The sequence below is a fragment of the Oratosquilla oratoria genome, chromosome 27 (assembly GCF_046742065.1).
Source record: "Oratosquilla oratoria isolate Oo_2021 chromosome 27, ASM4674206v1, whole genome shotgun sequence".
NCBI classification, from domain to species: Eukaryota; Metazoa; Arthropoda; class Malacostraca; order Stomatopoda; family Squillidae; genus Oratosquilla; species Oratosquilla oratoria.
In genome coordinates this window covers 23,010,998-23,030,997 of record NC_134803.1, presented here as the reverse complement: position 1 = coordinate 23,030,997, position 20,000 = coordinate 23,010,998, and positions in this window count along the sequence as shown.

Here is a 20,000-nt window from a genome sequence, read left to right as displayed (position 1 = left end):
CCCACCCCTACCCCCCCAATCTCGTCCTATACTTCGCCGTCACAGGCTCCTGCCTTTGCTCCCAGAGAGAAATATGTCAAATTAACTTTCCCTGACAACTCAAGCTGTGACGTGAAACTTCGGTGGCTCTCCAACGTTGCCAAGTCTTTCCGTCTCGATCGTGAGCTGGCTGAGGTGAAGATGTCAGCTATCACATCTCGTTTCGTCTATGTTTCAAGACAACGACAAGACATCATTAAAAGTATCACGAGTGGGGAAATATTATCTTTACGCCTAGTCATCCAGGACTCCACGGAAAGACCACGTAAATTCCCTACATACCTCCTCACTCGATACCCTGTCAGCATCGATGCCTCTCATGCCAAGGAATATCCAGGGATACATACAGCTCGCAGATTCGTCCAAAATGGGACGCCAATCAACCGACTAGTCATCACGTGGAGCCTACTTGAACCACCGCCGCCTACCTTAGAGTTCCCCTTCCTACCTTTCCTCCCTCCCTGTGAGCTTCGCAAAATGAAAGATGAAATTCCATGGTGCTATAACTGCTGGGGCTTCAAAACATATCTCAAGATACTGTTCCGCTCCCGCAAAGTGTGCCTGGTGCGCGGAGAATCATGACACTCGTTTCTGCCCTTACCGCACACCCACTCCACCCACCACGTCCGACAACTCCGCATCTACCTCAGAATCTTCCATATCCCCACCACCAGACACATCCCGATGGAAGTGCCCCCGATGCCATAAACCAGGGGTCAACGTTTGGCATGGCTGTACTAAGCGAACACCCACGGCCACTTCCCAAAGACTTGGACCACCACCACTTCCAGCCACCTCTCTCACGACGCCCAGCACCACGGACTCTGCTGAAGTACAAGCTCTTCGCCAAGCTGTTGCATCTCTCGAATCCCGCTGTTCAGCCCTCACGAAGCGATTCGATGCCATAGATGCCCGTATCGAAAGTTTAGTTAACCAACAGGCTACCACAGCAACCACACTTGCCAGTCTAGTTGAATCTCACAAAGTTGTTATCACCTCTGTCACAGCCCTTACAGAGCGACTTGATACAGTTGCCTCCCATCTAGAGAAGCTCTCGTCGCCTTTGAACTCCTCTACCCATGCTCCGACTGGAAGCGCCCACATTCAAACACCAACCTCATCCGGCTCTCGCAAAGCACATAGTAATAAGATTCTCTGATCTCGTATCGCTTCACGTCATCTCCTGGAATGCTTTCGGAATACGCCATAACACGAAACTCACTGCACTCAAGGCATATGTCCATCGCCATCACCCCCAGATAATATTTATTCAAGAAGCCTTTCCCGGTGGTGCTCAGCCTTGCGACACAGCACCTACGCTGTCTGGCTATGTCTCGTATATACATCCAGCCAGGAATGGCCTCATTTCTTACGTCCACGCATCCATGCCACACAAGCTCCTTCGATGCTCCAGGGATACTACTATGACCTTTCAGTTAATTGAAGTCACTGTGGGCAATGGTAAACTTCGACTTTGCAACGTATACTCTGCCCCTGGTGTTATTAATATTGTTGCCCTCCCAGTACCTACAAATCGTGGAATGATTTATATGGGGGATTTCAACGCTCGACATCCTGCTCTTGGTGATGCCTCCCCTGTCCCCAACCGTAGTGGAATCCCTCTACTCAACTACATACATCGGTACCGACTCACACGATGGGAAACTGGTGGAGCCACACATGCACGTGGAGGCACAGTTGACCACATCATCACGTCTGGCCTCGTGCCATCCCGTGTCGCCTGTCAAGCAATTCCTTCTCTCTTCTCCGACCATATTGCTCTTAGTTTATACTACTCCATACCGTCTCGGATTCCAACTCCTCATCACCGGACCCGTATATCCATTCCTCCTAAATATTGCCCTACGTATATTTCGTACATCTCTAGTCTCCTTCCCACATTTGACTTCCTATCCCCCGACGCACTATACACGTCCTTAGTGAATACCACACACGACTTCTACAGCCGCTATGTAACCAAAGCTCACCTACCACGCCGCCCTGTACCTCACTCATGGACGTTGGACCACCGTATTATCCAAGCGGAGAGAGCTACACAGACTACTGGTCATACTTTTCAGACGCAACCCACACCTGATTCTTTACATCAGTACCAAATAGCACGGGATAATATGGTCGCCCTCCAGAACTGTGCCTACACAGAGTCTTGGCAGAAATACACTGATTCCATAAAATCACCAGACTAGTATCGCGACCATGTGGCGCCTTGTAATATGGGTCGTTTAAGAAGCAACCTCCCAGCGCCCTCCATCACAGTCCAGACGCCTACGCCCAGGACCTCATTACTTTATGGTCGTCACAGTCACAGACTAACAATCTTCCTACGCATATCCAAGAGGCACTCTCCACTCGTCGCAACACCCGTAATCTCCACCTAATGGCTGCTCTTCTCCACCCAGATGAAGAAGACGACGTCCCGATTACGGAAAATGAATTACGACTAGCCATGGCTAATACAAAAACTTCTGCCCCCGGGGATGACGGCATTACATACCAAGTGCTTCGACACCTACTGGAAGTTCCTGGCAACCCCCTCCTTCGCCTCTTCAACCTCTGCCTCCTTCGTGGACATGTACCTGCAGCCTGGACTTTAAGCACGATTGTTCCGATACCGAAACCAGGTACTGATAAATTCAGGCCCATTTCCCTAACTTCATGCTTCAGCAAGATGCTTGAACGTATCATCCTTGCCCGGCTCATGAATCGTCTACAAGGTCAACTCTCCCCGCAGCTGTATGGTTTCCTCCCACGTCGAAGTACGCACTACTGCCTTACTGAGCTCTACACCCGCCTCTCTCCCACCAGCGTAGTTGCCTTCCTGGACCTCAAAAGTGCTTTCGATGTAGCCAACCATGAAATAATTCTTGACCAGCTGGTTACCTTCGGAGTGCAAGGAAACCTCCTTCGATGGATTCGAGGTTATCTGAGTAACAGGAAGTCACGGGTTCTCTTTCAACATGGGAGGTGATGCTATCCCTCATTGCACACAGTACACATACCTTGGAGTACCAGCCCGGATCACTCCAGCCATACCGACTCGACAACGTATCCATCCCCTTGTTAATGATCTCCTTGATCGTCTGCAGGCCCGTTTTAACCCTATCAAGTGGCTTGCCACAAATTCCACCGGCGCCTCATTACCAATGGTCAGAACTCTATACACCACATTTCTTCGATCACTCGTTGACTACTTATCACCTGCCCTTTGTCAACTTCCCAGGAGAGCTTTGGAACCTCTCGAAAAATTCCAAAATAGAGTAATGAGATTTATCTTAGGTTGCCCTCCTTCGACTCGCATCGTTAACATGCAAAGTGAACTTGGTCTACCCTCGCTTGTAGAGAGAATATATGCTAACATGGCCATTCTCTCTGTAAAATGCCTCCGATCGCCCTATCTGTCCCCAAACTTTACTGCTACCATCAGAGCGTCGCTCGAACCTGACAGTGCACCCCGCCTCCCACTTCGACCAGGAGGCCGCAACCTCGTCACTACAGTGTGCAACACACTTAGAAACCTTGACATCCACGTCCCTGAAGAAACGGTTGAACCCGACTTGCCCCCGTGGCGAATCTCCCTCCCTAACGTCACCTTCACACCAACCTCCAAAGATGACCTTCCTGCACTTCAAAAGCAACTAGCACTAGAGACCATCGACAGCGTATCCTCACAGATCCCCGCAGCTCATGTCATCTACGTGGATGGCTCAGTACAGGCTGATGGAAGAGCAGCGTGTGCCATGTACTCACCCACCTTACAGCCACCTGTGGAAGCTGGATGGATTGGCCGCAGGTTACCTGTCACATCAAGCTCCACGTTTTGTGAGCTACACGGAATCCTCGACGCAGTAACATATCTTGTAGACTGTAACGTAAATGGTGTGATCGTTTGTGACTCCCAACCAGCTCTACACGCCCTCTCCTCACCCAGACCCAACTACTATCGTGTTGTACAGGCCATACTGACCCAACTCGCCGTTGTTCATGAAGCATCTATGGCCGTATCTCTCGTATGGATGCCTTCACACGTAGACCTTGCTGGCAACGACACTGTGGACCGTATTGCCAAAGCAGCTTGTGCCTTCGTCTTAGATAACGAACGCGTAGTACCCTCTCTCACATGCCTCAAAAACAGAATACACGCAGCCACTCACACCATAACAACACGCCGAAGAGATGCGGAACGAGCCACCAGTGTCTCCATTCAACACCACGCCACTTCCTACCCAGCCGCCACAAGTATCGCCGACGCGGACCCATGGTACGGAGACACAATGTTGTCAGTGCTCGGCTCAGACTCGGATATCGACCTGTGTGGCAAATATCCCAGGCGGAAGATATGCCACATTACTCATCATGCAGGCTGTGTAACCGCCCTAACGCCAACACTCTTGAACACTACTGTCTCCAATGCCCCATTGTGACAGACAGTATTCCACAGAGACAAGACGTGATAACTGTATGTAAACATTTACTTAGTGACGACAACTTAGATACACTCCTAGCTCGCCACCCCCATTTTGGGGGATTTTGATTGTTAAATCCAATCATACCTCCTTTTGTATCTCTTTCCATAACAATATGACTAATATACTATTGTTTGTCGCCCTCAGAAGCAATGAATTTATTAATCGGTGGACCATCTTTCCAAGGCAGCCTATACCTACGTCATGGACGTCACGCGCCCCATACGACCACCTCCTACCCAACCGCCACAAGTAACGCCGACGCAAGACCAGTACGAAGGCACAATATATGTCAGTGCTCGGCTCGGACTTGGGAGTCGACTTGTGTGACGGGGCTCCTAGACGGATGATATGCCACGGTGATCACCGTACGGGCTGCGTAACCGTCGTAATACGAACACCCTTGGTATTATTGTCTCCAGTGACCCATAGTGACAGACAATATTCCCCGGAGACGGGGCATGATGATTATATGTAAACACTTACATAGTACCACTATCCCGCCATCACCATTTCGGGGAATCCTGAATGATTATTGTATTATGTCTCCATTTAAAGAATGTATATAATATATGACATGTCCTCTAACACAATGCTGTGATAGATGTACTATTGTTTGCCGCCCACGGGCGTAATAAATTTATTAAAACAAACAAAATCTCTCTCTCTCTCTCTCTCTCTCTCTCTCTCTCTCTCTCTCTCTCTCTCTCTCTCTCTCTCTCTCTCTCTCTCTCTCTCTCTCTCTCTCTCTCTCTCTCTCTCTCTCTCTCTCTGGTTCTGAATCCGTTCAGAGTGAACGCCTTTTTTTCCGCTCCCCTATAATCATTAGGTTAAGTATACTAGGTGGACACTAGTAGTATTGGTGGTCCTGGTAGGCATATAATAAGTGTTGTGTAAATGTAAGTGAATATGAAAATATGTTAGTTATACTCTAGTTTGATATACCTTAACCCCACTCAGAGTTATCCACCGGCCACTTAAACTTATGAAATGCGAGCTTAAAAGTACTGCGTGCCTGGATATACGTTTGATATGAAGTACCCTGCCATTTAGTCTCAATCTTGTGCCAATGATTGGAGGTAGGCTCTTCCAATTAAGATTGGGCTTTAATGGGAGAGCGTAACAGTACTCTTCCCCATACAAATGGGTGCCGAAATCGGTTGCTGTTTAGTTATAGTTCTCTCGAACACATTGTGTGGACATAATCCAAAAAGAAATCAAATCCTTCGTTCATCCAAGTGTATCAGTTGCTTCAGCCCAGCAACTCAGCAGAATTCGCAAGCTATCACAATCAACCCCGCTACAACGAACATTTTCAACCCCAGCATATATTCGACTCTCCACGATTTTATCCTCCCCCCTGGGCAACGATAACTAGGGCCACCCACCTAACTGACAGATCACCTTGCTCCTACACCACTGGCACCCCCTACGTGATTAACTACTCACCTGGCTCTCTACATCATCCCAAGGCCACCTATCAAATTCACACATCGGCACAGCGACCATCTTTACAACGACATACTTCTCCAAATCCTATGGTCTGGAGCGCAAGTAACTGTCTTCCAGTCAAACTCATATTTATATAAATAACAATATTTGTCTCTTTTTAGCTAAACTATAATCACACACACACACACACACACACACACACACACACACACACACACACACACACACACACACACACACACACACACACACACACACACACACACACACACACACACACACACACACACACACACACACACACACACACACACACACACACACACACACACACACACACACACACACACACACACACACACACACACACACACACACACACACACACACACACACACACACACACACATACACACACACACACACACACACACACACACACACACACACACACACACACACACACACACACACACACACACATATATATATATATATATATGTATATATATATATATATATATATATATATATTATGTGTATGTATATGTACATACATATTCTCATTAGAATAATGTTCTATAGTAACATGTAAGAAAAATTCTAAGTTAGATTACTTCATCTCTGATTTCAATTTTCTCTGTAAGTGAGCTATAAGTTTGAATATATCTTCATCAAATCCCTAATTATACACACACACACACACACACACACACACACACACACACACACACACACACACACACACACACACACACACACACACACACACACATACATACACACACACACACACACACACACACACACACACACACACATACACACACACACACACACACACACACACACACATATATATATATATATATATATATATATATATATATTTATATTTATATATATATATATGTATATATATATATATATATATATATTTATATGTATATATATATGTATATGTATATATATTTATGTACACACACACACACTCACACACACACACACACACACACACACACACACACACACACACACACACACACACACACACACACACATATATATATATATATATATATATACATATATATATACATATGTATATATATATATATATTGATAAGTATTTTAGACAAATTATTTGGATGATGGAGAACATAAACACAGGGGAAGGCTCGGAACCATAAACACTCTAACGTTTCGTTCGCGTAGAACTTCTTCAGAGAGTGTATGTAGAACTGCAATTGAAGTTTATGTACTAAATCTAATTATCTTTTCGGACACTTGGGAAAGGTCGTTTTTCTGGCGTGCTTTATAATTAAAATACTAGTTTCTTTAGCTAAATTGATAAACTCTACTCGATGATTCGATGAATTATTAGTTGAAATATATGCTGATTCAACAATTCTTCTAGTGAATTTATCAAAACCTTTATGTAGCACTTCAGCTTCTCTCCAGTTTGGTAAATGATCGAATTTTTCCGCATGAACTACTAAAGAATTAGATGTCCTATGTGCTTTTATGTCGTTTTTATGTTCATAAATTCTTTTTTCTAATCCTCTTGACGATTCGCCAAAATAAGCCATTGAGCAACTATTGCACGGGATTTTGTATACGACGCTGTTTTCGGAATGGGTTCTCTTTTCAGAAGTCTTTATTAAATCACCTATCCTCTTGTTAGTTATTTTAGCTATGTTCATACCTGATTTTGTTAAATATTTGTCTATTATTGGTGACGTTTCTGAGCCAGGTACTGATATAGAAAATAACAAAAAGAAAAGCAATAAATATTTACAATCGCGGAAAGAAAGAGAGAAATGATAAAAATAATACAAATTTTTATATCAGTACCTGGCTCAGAAACGTCACCAATAATAGACAAATATTTAACAAAATCAGGTATGAACATAGCATATATTTCAATTAATAATTAATCGAATCATCGAGTAGGGTTTATCAATTTAGCTAAATAAACTAGTATTTCAATTATAAAGCACGCCAGAAAAACGACCTTTCCCAAGTGTCCGAAAAGATAATTAGATTTAGTACATAAACTTCAATTGCAGTTCTACATACACTCTCTGAAGAAGTTCTACGCAAACGAAACGTTATTGTGTTTAGGGTTCCGAGCCTTCCCCTGTGTTTATGTTCTCCATCATCCAAATAATATATATATATATATATATATATATATATATATACATAAAACTCCATCAACAGCAACCATCAACAATCTACCCATTGCCCTATAGAACCAACTTCGGAACGATGAACAAGTAATACAAATATATATATATATATATATATATATATATATATATATATATATACATATTTATATATATATACTATCTTTGTGCATATATAATTGTATATATCTATTTTTTTATCAGTGACATACATTTATATATATATATTTTTTGTACAATATCACAAAAAAACAAATCACGTTCTGCGGCTAGGAACCTTGTCGAATCAGTTGATCCTAGCTTAATGAACATCAGTATGCAAATGGAGTACAGGAGGAAATACGCCCCCACCCCCGACACCCCACAAACTACCAATACCACTCCACCCGCAAATCAAAACCACATAAACGCAACCACAACCCAGACCACTAGCCAACCCAGTACGCCACAGACACCCACTCATCCTTCAAGATTAAACACCCTCCTCCAAGCCCCACTACCCAAACCCATAACCACTATACCCTCTCAACCACAAATCCTGATATCCCCACCTTTTCGAGAGCAAGTGGCATCCTCATTCCTGACTATATCGCAGCATGCAAAGTCCATTTTGCTAACAATAATATAACCCAGGACAAACACAAAATAACTATCACCACCCATTCGGAAGCTCTAATAGTAGTCTGGGCTCTAAAACATTTCCGGGAACTCATTCTGGGTTACAAAATCATAGTCATGACAGACCACCAACCTTTAACAGAATTTTTCAAAGGAAAAACCTTGCAAGATAGCAAGATGGCATATAACCATTTTAGAATTCAACTAAAAAATTACCTACATATAAGGAGAGGCAAACGTCGTAGTAGACGCACTTAGCCGAAACTCCTTAATTGCAACAGTCCCAACCACCAATTGTGTTTCCGCCCAGGAAATCCGAGAAGAACAGAGAAAATATCCAACTTGGTCACAGGTAATCCTCCACCTGGAAACGGGAGACACCCTACAAACCCCTCCCCCGTACCCCTCCGAGAATTACATCTAAAGGATGGAATTCTTAAAAGAGGCCCAACTACCCCAACCCAAACAGTAATCCCAAACTCACTGATTTTAAGAATCCTCCTAATGGTACACAATAGCCCCAGTGCAGGCAACCCAGGCAAGGATAAAGGCCTTGCAAACACCAGACGGTTGTACTACTGGCCCAAGATGGCCACCGACATCAACCGTCACATCGAAGACTGCATCACATGTAACCAGCTTCGTGGACCAGACCCGAAACCACTCTAAATCGGAGAAGTACCCATCCCATTAGAACCATGGGATAGTATGGGTATTCATCTTTTAAAACTACCACCAAACCGCCAAGATTCCCTATACCTCCTTACTGCAGTAGATTACTTTTCAAAGTATACGATACTAGTGCCCCTACCAGACAAATCGGCGGAAACGGTAACCCAAGCCTTAGTTGACCATGTGTTCTGTAAGTATAACATTCCTCGTCAAATCCTTTCGGAAAACGGATCTGTGTTCAAGAACGAAGTCTTTCATAACATAGCCAAATTATACCATATCAACAGGCTATACGTCACAGCGTACCACCCACAAGGAAACGAACTAGTAGAGAGAACAAACAAAAAAATTCTCGAAGTCCTGCAGACCCTGGAAGAATGCCTTTGCGACACATGGGAAGATTGGTTCCCACAAGTACAGGCCGGCATAAATGGCTCTATAAACTCAGCAACGAAGAACCCCCCCCCCCCACTATGTGCTCTTTGGCCAACCCATCCGTATTCCTTATGACATACTGGAAAAAACCCTCACCCCGTTTACACCATACAAAATTACGCAAAAAGCGTAGAACTCGCCATGTACTTGATCCACAAAGAAGTCAAGAACCTCGAAAAAAAAAAAAAAAAATACTCTCGAAACTTGTCTCCCACCCCAGGTGATGTTGTCATGCTTAAGCACCACAACAGATCTAAAAAAAAAAATAAACCAAAATTCTTCGGCCTCCTGGTAGTAGCAGAAACACTAAGCAATAACAACTACCACTGTACTGACACGGTTTCCTACCAAACCAACCTCCACCCACAACCACGAAGCCTCAACCCCAACCTTTTATATGTCACTACGCTCCAAGCGCTAGCTCTCTCCACCAATCCAGATTCTCCCCCTTTAGAGGGTAGGACGTCATGCTCACCTGAGTGGGAAGTGGTTACGATCCCTATCCATCAAACCTTTCCCCAACTGTATAATCTCTCTTCACATCTTTTAGAATCGTGTTCACCCGGCAGAATCATACCCAAATCACACTCATAACAAGAAATATAAAAAACACACACACAAACACACATTCAGAGATAAGATACCTAGCCACACTCCCCAACTTCCAGGATACCCCTACCTTTCATCCTAATATGCCTCGTCGCAGCCTTCTCCGGCACTAAACAACCGAGGATGATCCCAGGAGCAATAATCGCTCCCGCTGGACAGGTAATTGTCATCAAAGACACAGTCACAGTAAAAATGGAGTTCGACATTGCGAAACTACACTCAGACCTACATTAATACGTCAACGTACGAATACAATATCAGATCACTTCCATACCACCTTCAAACACCCTAATCCCAAGACTAACTCCTCAAAATCAAGAGGCAATATGTTCTACTAAATCTCCGACAAACTAAACACACTACTCCTCCAACTCTCCATAATTGAACGGAATGATATGATATCAAATCATAACTCAGAACTTTACCATATCCTTCTTCGGACATAAAAGAGGACTCATGAATTTCATGGGCTCCCTTTCTAAATCCCTATTTGGCATTGCCACTGACGATGACATAACCAATGTTCACCACACTGTAGACAAAACGGCCTCCAAACTTAATAAGATGGGAAAGCTTGCTCTACTAAACTCCTAAAACTCAAAACACTTAGCAGGTTCAATTAATATTCTATTAGACCGTTTCTCCATAATTCACGAATATTCCCCTACTTAGTCTAACCATCTCCACGAACTAGAAATGTTTATATACTACATAGAACAAATAAACAACATAAGAGACCACAGGAATATAGTCAGACACTACTACCATATACTTATACTCGACCTCGTCAACGAAGTCGCCAACAAGGCCACCCCAAGCTCCTCCCCAAAGTCAAACTAAAAATTGCACTCTCCATCGCCTTAAGAAACCTCCACCTAAAAAGCATCTTCCCCTCCGAACAACTAGACCTATACTACTCCTTCATTGAAACAGCGCTAGACACAAATGCAATCTACGCACACATCCCCCTCGACTCACAAAAGAGATTCATAGGTTGGAATATAATCCCATTCCCATACACCTACAAAAACTCAACTATCACTCTCGATATAGAACCCACAACAGTTATCAAACCCGAAGACGGCCAGTGGTACTCATACACCTCCTCCTCCGACCTCACCATACGCAAATCAGCTGTTTCTAAATTCCATGTTTGCCCCGCCTACCTTTTCAGTTTCTACCGCACCACAGAACTAACCTGTATGAATCAAATTGTAACATTGAACTCCAGCACCCTAGACAGCTGCACATACAGAAAAGTCAACCCCAACAAAACTCTTCACGTACACATTAATACAGAATACTTCCTATTCTTCCCACGAACAACACTCGTTTCAGTAATCTGTAAGGAAAACTCCTCATCTTGGCAGAAACAAATCCGTGGACCTGTCTCAATTCCCGACTCATGCGAAATCTTCTTTGAAGACACAATATTTCACCCCAACCACCACCACAACATTCTTCGTTACAACCTCACCTCCATCCTCGACCCTATCAAACCCCTTCCAATATCCCTAACACCCCCAAACCTCTTTCCCTTTCCTTAAACCCACAGGATTATGTAGCCATGCTAAACACCGCCCAACCAAATCTAATAGACACACTGCAATTCTCCACCCCCACACTCCCATCAATCGCTATATCCCTCAGTTCTTTCGCCCTCCTAGTCCTGCTCCTACTCATTTGTAGATTAGTATATGTTTGTGCATTGAAACGCACTGGCTAGAAGATTTGAACCCCAAATATATACTATAATATCATATCTTGACCATAAAATTATACTCCATATGTAACCTTATGACAATAACTCACCAAAGGATGTTAGAACCCTTCATATATTTGACCTTGTTACCACTCCAACTATCCGACTCTCAGAAACGAGTCATAAACCAAAAAATAATTTCTACAATTTTTAACTAAAGGGAAGAACCCCTTTACACCTTGATGATACCAAAGTGCAATTCACAGAAAAGACCCCCTTTTCACTAGTGACAATAGACAGAATACAATGGTAAAACTAACTGACACAATATAAAAATCTCCCAGAAAAGAGAGAAGTGAAAATAGGTAAAACCAAGTGTGTACTGAATAATAAAAAAAAAAAAAAAAACGGAGTTGGTTACCACAATCTATTAACTAACACCCTTTGATGAGCAATGAGTATGCCATAATACCTATTAAACCACACCCAACAAACAATAGCAATATATCTCCCCCCTTTAACACCTACTAAGGTTCAAAACAGGTATCGCGTCATACAATATATATGTATCTATGTATGAAATTTTAACAACATCCTCGCCGCTCTCCATTCCAGGTGACAGGAGTCACCTCTCGCCGGGAGGGAAGTATCATGTAATCATAACTGAACACCACATATTGCAACAACACCTATAGAAAACTACACCGCAACAGGCATACGAAAAAACATACACACACACCCCTAAGCTCTTCCTTCACGTGACCAAAACGTGAAATACCCCTGATTCCTAAGATCACCTTTTACTCATGCACACTATATTACGTAATTTAGATTAATAACCATAATAATTAGATAACCATAAATAACTAAATTCTTATAATGACAATTATTGTAAAATAGGTTAATATAAAAGAATTGTATCTCCAAAATAAAATGTAAACTACTTATAACCTGCCAACTCCCCAAAATTCCCCTGTCAGCATTTTTTTTTTCTTTTCTTTTTTTGTGCTTTCCACCAGGAGAGAGAGAGAGAGAGGCTGGCAGTCTTTAGGTGGAAAACAGACCGGGAAGGTCTGTAGTTGTAATCTAAGCTAATAGACTTTTGTTAAGAGGTCTTGTAGTCTTTGATTTATCCACCTAAGGATGATACACTCCGTGTGGCCGGAGTCTAGGAAACTTTTTGAAGTTCTTGGGATTCCATGGCCCCATTGTTGTAAAACTATGGATTTTTTTTTTTTTTTTTTGTGAATTCTAAAATAAGCTTAGGAGGGAGCCTATCGTAGTCAAGCTGATTACCTTCTGCATTTAGAATTCGAAAATTTCTGTAAGAATGAAACTCTTGAAGTCAAGCTTATTGGTTTCCGCAAGTGTCCGGCAAGGCGCTTCCGGTTCCAGACGCCTGTTCGCTCGCGCTTTCTTCGGACGGACCAAAATTTAGCCAAAAGTTGCCTCGCTCAACTTGTCCCGCTTCCTCTTTCCCTCACTCTTTCTTCTCACTCGACTCACTCGACCCTCTGTCTTCCCAACCTTCCTTTTCTCTCTTTTTTCACAATTTCTGTAACCTCTCCTCTTTCCTGGTCTTGCATTTAGCTCCTTCTTTTTCTCTTTCTTCTCTTTGTCTTTCATTTCCATCCTCAAACCTCTTTTTCGTTTTCCTTTTTTTTTCTCATTTTATTTTATTTTTTCCATTTTTCCAACCTTTTCTTATTCCTTGTCCCCTCACTCATTTTTTCCTTTCCCTCCCATCCTTTTCATTTTCTATTCTCACATTTCCTTTCTTCCTTTCATGATTGCCTTATTTTTCTTTATCCCATTTTCATTTCTTCTATACTCTATATCTTCTCATCATTCCCTTCCTCACTCTGCAGGTAGGAGGGCGCGAGCGTTCCATAACTGAATGAAACCGTTTTCTGGTGTTCATCAGAACAATAAGTGTTATGCCACTGCGGTGAAGGTGTTAAAGGGACTTCAACCGGGTTTGTTGGCTGACATAACAAACCCTAAGGGTCTTCCACTTGTGCAAACGCTCCCTTTTCGTAAAATCACACGAAAAGTGTTTTGGTGCTTCTCAATTTGAATTTTTTTTTTTCAATAAAACATGCTTCTTGAGACGCTCACAATAATATGATTGAGATTTGCCAACCCTTTTAAAGGGTATATGTGACTGTAGGGAAGAGGCCAAACGCAGAGTATAGGAGTCCAATATATTTTACGTTTCGCCCAGCAGGGCTTCTTCAGAAATAACATCGATGAAAAACATTTTACTCCTTATATAGCCCGAGCCTTGCGGGGAGAAACAAACATTAAAATGGTGTACACACAATTTGCGCAAATTGCTTATTACTTATTAAAATTGCCAATGGTTTGTTTATTGTAAAAAATTCACTATTTTGATTTATATTTTTTATGAGGGATATAAACGCCGATTCTAAACATCTACGTTTCATTGGTGGGAATAACGAAAACTATAAAGTATTATATTCCTTGGGTAGCGAGATATTATCAATATGGCTTCTTTCTAGACATCCACGATGGTCAAGTGGAGTATTTCTTCATGTGTGAGGAAATGATCTAGCTTCCGACGGGGTAATATGACTTTTTGGGAGAGGTAACGAGAGGTATTGTGAAAAAGAAAATAGTTCTGAAATAATACTCTATCATCATACTACACTCAGTTAAACCCCTCGGTTGTGATCAGACTTTCATATTTTACAAAGGATTACAAAGGAATGCAAAGGCGGAGCATGCCGACAGGATAACTTCTAGTCCAAAAATATAACTAATGGTAACTAATAATAAATAAAAATCAAACAAATAATAATAAACAAACAGACAAATAATAACAAACGCCAGGGTTTTTTATTCTACTTGGAAGACAACCTGTAGGGTGTCACCAGGACTTTCAGGAATCTGTTCTGGCTAACAATTAGCATAAAGCTAGCCTGGTGGACGCCAAGGACCAAAATCAAATGTACGTGCTTTTTATAGGTTCTTGCTGATGAAAACGCAATGTTCTTTCTTGTAGCTGTCGAAAGTAAATGGACTCGACCGAAGTCGCATGTCGTCCCTTAATTACTAAACATAGTTTGATCCCTGACATAATGAAATATAAACAATGTGCCAGGGTGTTACCACCTTTGCAATAGTGGGGAACTACGGAGATGAATGAATTAGACTAACGGCAGTCAGAAAATGTACCACCCAGTAAGGATGAAGTAAAGGTGTTTATTCACTTGTTTATTTATTCATTTATCTTTTCATATTCCAATACAGATAGACTTATTTCTTCCTGGCTGCTGTGTGATGATTTCATTTAGCAATAGTAGGTGCGTTGCCTTTTACTGGAGTCATCTTAAACTCTGTGGAGATAACTTGTGTCCTGTGTAGAATCTTCCAGTCCAACTCCTTCTGACTAAATATTGAGAAAAAGAATAAACGCGTGGTTTTGCTATATGCACACTCTTTCAGAAGAGTCTGGCTTTCGTCACAAAAAATGCTTTTGGAGAAGAGATGCGAAATCACCCAAAAATGGACAGAAATGCAGCCAGAGACCAGGCTTCTTCCTGAATTAAGGGAACAATGGAACGCCCCCCTCCCGCAAAAAAAAAAAAAAAAAAAAAAACATGACTGTACTGGAGGCTGCTGTAATGACTCGCTGATTATGGATGAGCCTGAAATAGGAAAGAAATCAGTGACGCCATTTTTACTTATGCCACATCTAGATGATGTGGCATAAGTAAAAATGGCAAATGGGTGAAAAATGGAATTTGTGAAAAGTAATTGGAATGGGGCTCATTCTAAATGGTTAGTACGAGTAGTTGTATAGACACATAAAAACATACAACTACAAGCACAATTATGCACACACACACACACACACACACACACACACACACACACACACACACACACACACACACACACACACACACACACACACACACACACACACACACACACACACAAACACACACACACACACACACACACACACACACACACACACACACACACACACACACACACACACACACACACACACACACACACACACACACACACACACACACACACACGCACACACACACACACACACAAATGCGCGCGCGTGTGTGTACATGAATTTGCGTTTATTTCTGCGCACGAGCGCACGTGAATGCGTGTGTTCGTGAGAACGTGCGTAGGTGTAAAGCCAATACTAACTTGAGATTACTACCATATTCCATATATGCGGATCCTAGAAACGGATAATTTTCAATACGACGGCTGAGCTTTGCCTTTTTTTTTTTATTCTGAAATAACGCCACCTTGTCTATTGTGCAAAAAAAAAAAAAAATAATAATAATAATAATAATAATAAATTACCGAGAGGTCTGACCACGGCTGGTTTGTTCATCCAGATCCCATTGGGGGGCATCGATTGTTGCCTACTTATGCAGCACTTCAATTGCATCTAGAAATACACCAACGTGTTGACTTGTATATACCCAAATGTTTATCATTATTTAAATTACCTCTGCTGCTTGGTTGCTTTGTTGATAACATCATGGCAATCGTATCGTCTTCTTACTATAGAAAAATAGTACATATGCGTACTTGCACGGATTACATACATGAGTGCCCATATCAACACATAGATACTTTTATACATGAGCATAATAAAGCTACTACCCTTTCCGTAATGACTGTCTCTTTTTCTTTTGCCAACAAGTTATTTCATTTAACTTCGTTGGACCTCTTTGGTTGGGAAAATGTTAAGCAGAAGGCAAACTGAGATAAGAGCTTCAGAAAGCTGACGGCGTATTTTATACGAAACGCAGCTGCCTGTACGGCCCAGCATTATCTTGCTACATTCCAAGAAGCACCAGTTTTAAACATATTACAGTAAGACGTGCTCAGTCACTGGATGTATAGCGCATAGACTCAAGTGAATATGCACGATGGCACAATATAGATTCAGATAGCAATTTAGCACGCATGGCGAGATATTTTTGCGTCTACAGGAAAAACTGAAAACACACATACACATAATGTACATGCACACAAAGGCACAATCTTAGGAAGGCCTTAACTATCTGCGCTTACAATTGTATGTTTGCATGTATTTAGTGTGTGTGTGTGTGTGTGTGTGTGTGTGTGTGTGTGTGTGTGTGTGTGTGTGTGTGTGCGTGAGTATATATATATATATATATATATATATATATATATATATTATTTACATATATATATGCACATATATATATATATATGTATATATATATATATATATATATATATATGTATATATATATCACTTAGACTGTAGGTTCTTCGTGAATGAAGTTAACAGAGCATTAGGTTTCATTGCTAGGACGGTAACGAATAGAAGTGCAGAGGTAATTATGAAACTCGATCTAGTGATAGACACATCCTTGATTATACGGTACAATTTTGGTCTCTGTCCTACAGAATGGACATGAATTCACTAGAATCAGTACAGAGAAGAATGACCAAAATGATACATGGACTCAGAAATTTACCTTACGAAGAGAGACTTAGGCACCTTAACTTACACCCTCTGGAAAGACGCAGAGTGCGGGGTGATCTAGTAGAGGTGTTCAAGTTGATCAAAGGCTTTAACAAGGGTGATGCAAACAAGGTCATCATATTAAAACAACAGGGCAGGACTTGCAGTAATGGTTATAAACTGGACAAATTTAGATTTAAGAAGGAAATAGGCAAGAATTGGTTTACTAACAGGGTGGTCGACGAATGGAATAAACTTAGTAATCATGTAGTAAGCGCTAAAACTATCAGTTGTTTTAAGAAATGATTAGACAACTTTATGGATGAGGATGACAGATGGTGATGGATACGGAGCTGCCTAGTGTAGGCCTTATGGTCTCTTGCAGTCTCCTTCATTCTTATGTTCTTATATACAGTATGTATATATATATATATATATATATATATATATATATATATATATATACATATATATACACGAGTGTATACATACATATATGTATATGAATATATATATATATATATATATATATAATATATATATATATACATATTACAAAGGATTACAAAGGCGGAGCATGCCCACAGGAGACATTTTGGTCCACATCTAGGTTGGATGCGAAAAAATTATAATAATGATAAATAAATAATAATAATAATATAAATAATAACATAAAATGAATAAATGGATAGGTAAAGTTAGATAATAAACAAACAGGTAAATAGTAAATAATAATAAATGGACATATAACTAATAATGAATGAAAATCAGACAGACAAATGATAACAAAACAAAAACAAATAATATAAAATAAATCATAATCATTACAGCATCTTGCTTAGGTGTTTATCTAAATGATTCTTAAAGCTTCGAGCTGAACTACATTGCACTACCTGTGCAGGAAGTTTATTCCATTCATTAACTACACGGTTGGCAAAGTTGTTTCTACCCACTTCCAAATTGAATCTATTTCCGGACAGTTTGAGACCATTGTTTCTTGTCGGATTCTCATTCAGTGTGAAAATTTTGTCACTTTTGATGTTGTCAATTCCCTTTAGAATCTTAAAGACCTGTATCAAGTCACCTCTGAGTCTACGCTTTTTTTTTTTTTTTTTTTTTTTTTTTTTTTTTTTTTTAGTTTATCTATACAACCTTTTAATTTTTTTCTTTTGTTATATATATATATATATATATATATATATATATGCAGAAAGATCACTATAAACAACACGTGATCCACAAATTTTGCTGGTAACCACAAAGGAAATCGGAAGAAAACAGTATATCCCAAGCGCTTTCGTGTAATTCACATCCCCTGAAGATGTGAATTACACGAAAGCACTTGGGATATACTGTTTTCTTCCGATTTCCTTAGTGGTTACCAGCAAAATATATATATATATATATATATATATTATATATATATATATATTATATATACACACACACAATTATATATATATATGTATATATATATTCATATATATACAGGGTGGGCCACAAAAAGAGGGACAAAGATAAACTCTCATATTTTCTAAGAATTTTTTCTTATTTTCAGGTGAGGTAGACAGAAGACTGCAAGTTTTGTCTGACAGCAGGATGGACCACTACGATCACTTTTAAGTGGAAGAGAGGACCAGGATTGTGGAGCTGTATTTTGCAATTAAGTCGCCTACAATGGTCTAAAGACAGTTTCGACGCAAACATCGCTTGGTAGAAAAGTTCAGAAACACTGGAAGTGTGATTAACAACAACAAAGGCCATTGTGATCCAAAAGTCACAGCGAGGACGCCAGCTAACATTAAAGACGCCAGGGACCACTTGCAACAGTCGCCCCGCAAGTCCACAAGACGGCTGTCACAGGAAGTGGGTATTTCCAGGACATCAGTGCGCCGAATTATTCAGTGACTTAAAGCTGTTTCCTTACAAGGTTCAGATTCTTCAAGCACAAACCGAAACCAACAAGACTGAACGCTTTGAGTTTGGCCAAACCATTAGTGAGCGTATTGAGAATGACCCTCAACTTTTGGACTGTCTTCTCTTCAGCGACGAGGCGCACTTCCATTTGAGTGGGCATGTGAATAAACAAAGCTTTAGGTTTTGGGCTAATGAACAGCCTCATGAACATGTTGAAAAACCTCTGAGTGTAGAAAAAATAATCGTGTGGTTTACACTTTGAAAGAATGGTATCTTTGGCTCATACATCTTTGAAAAAGATAATGGTTATCGAGTGACAGTGAATTCAGACCGATACATCGAAATGCTTCGAAGACGCTTCATTCCAGCATTAA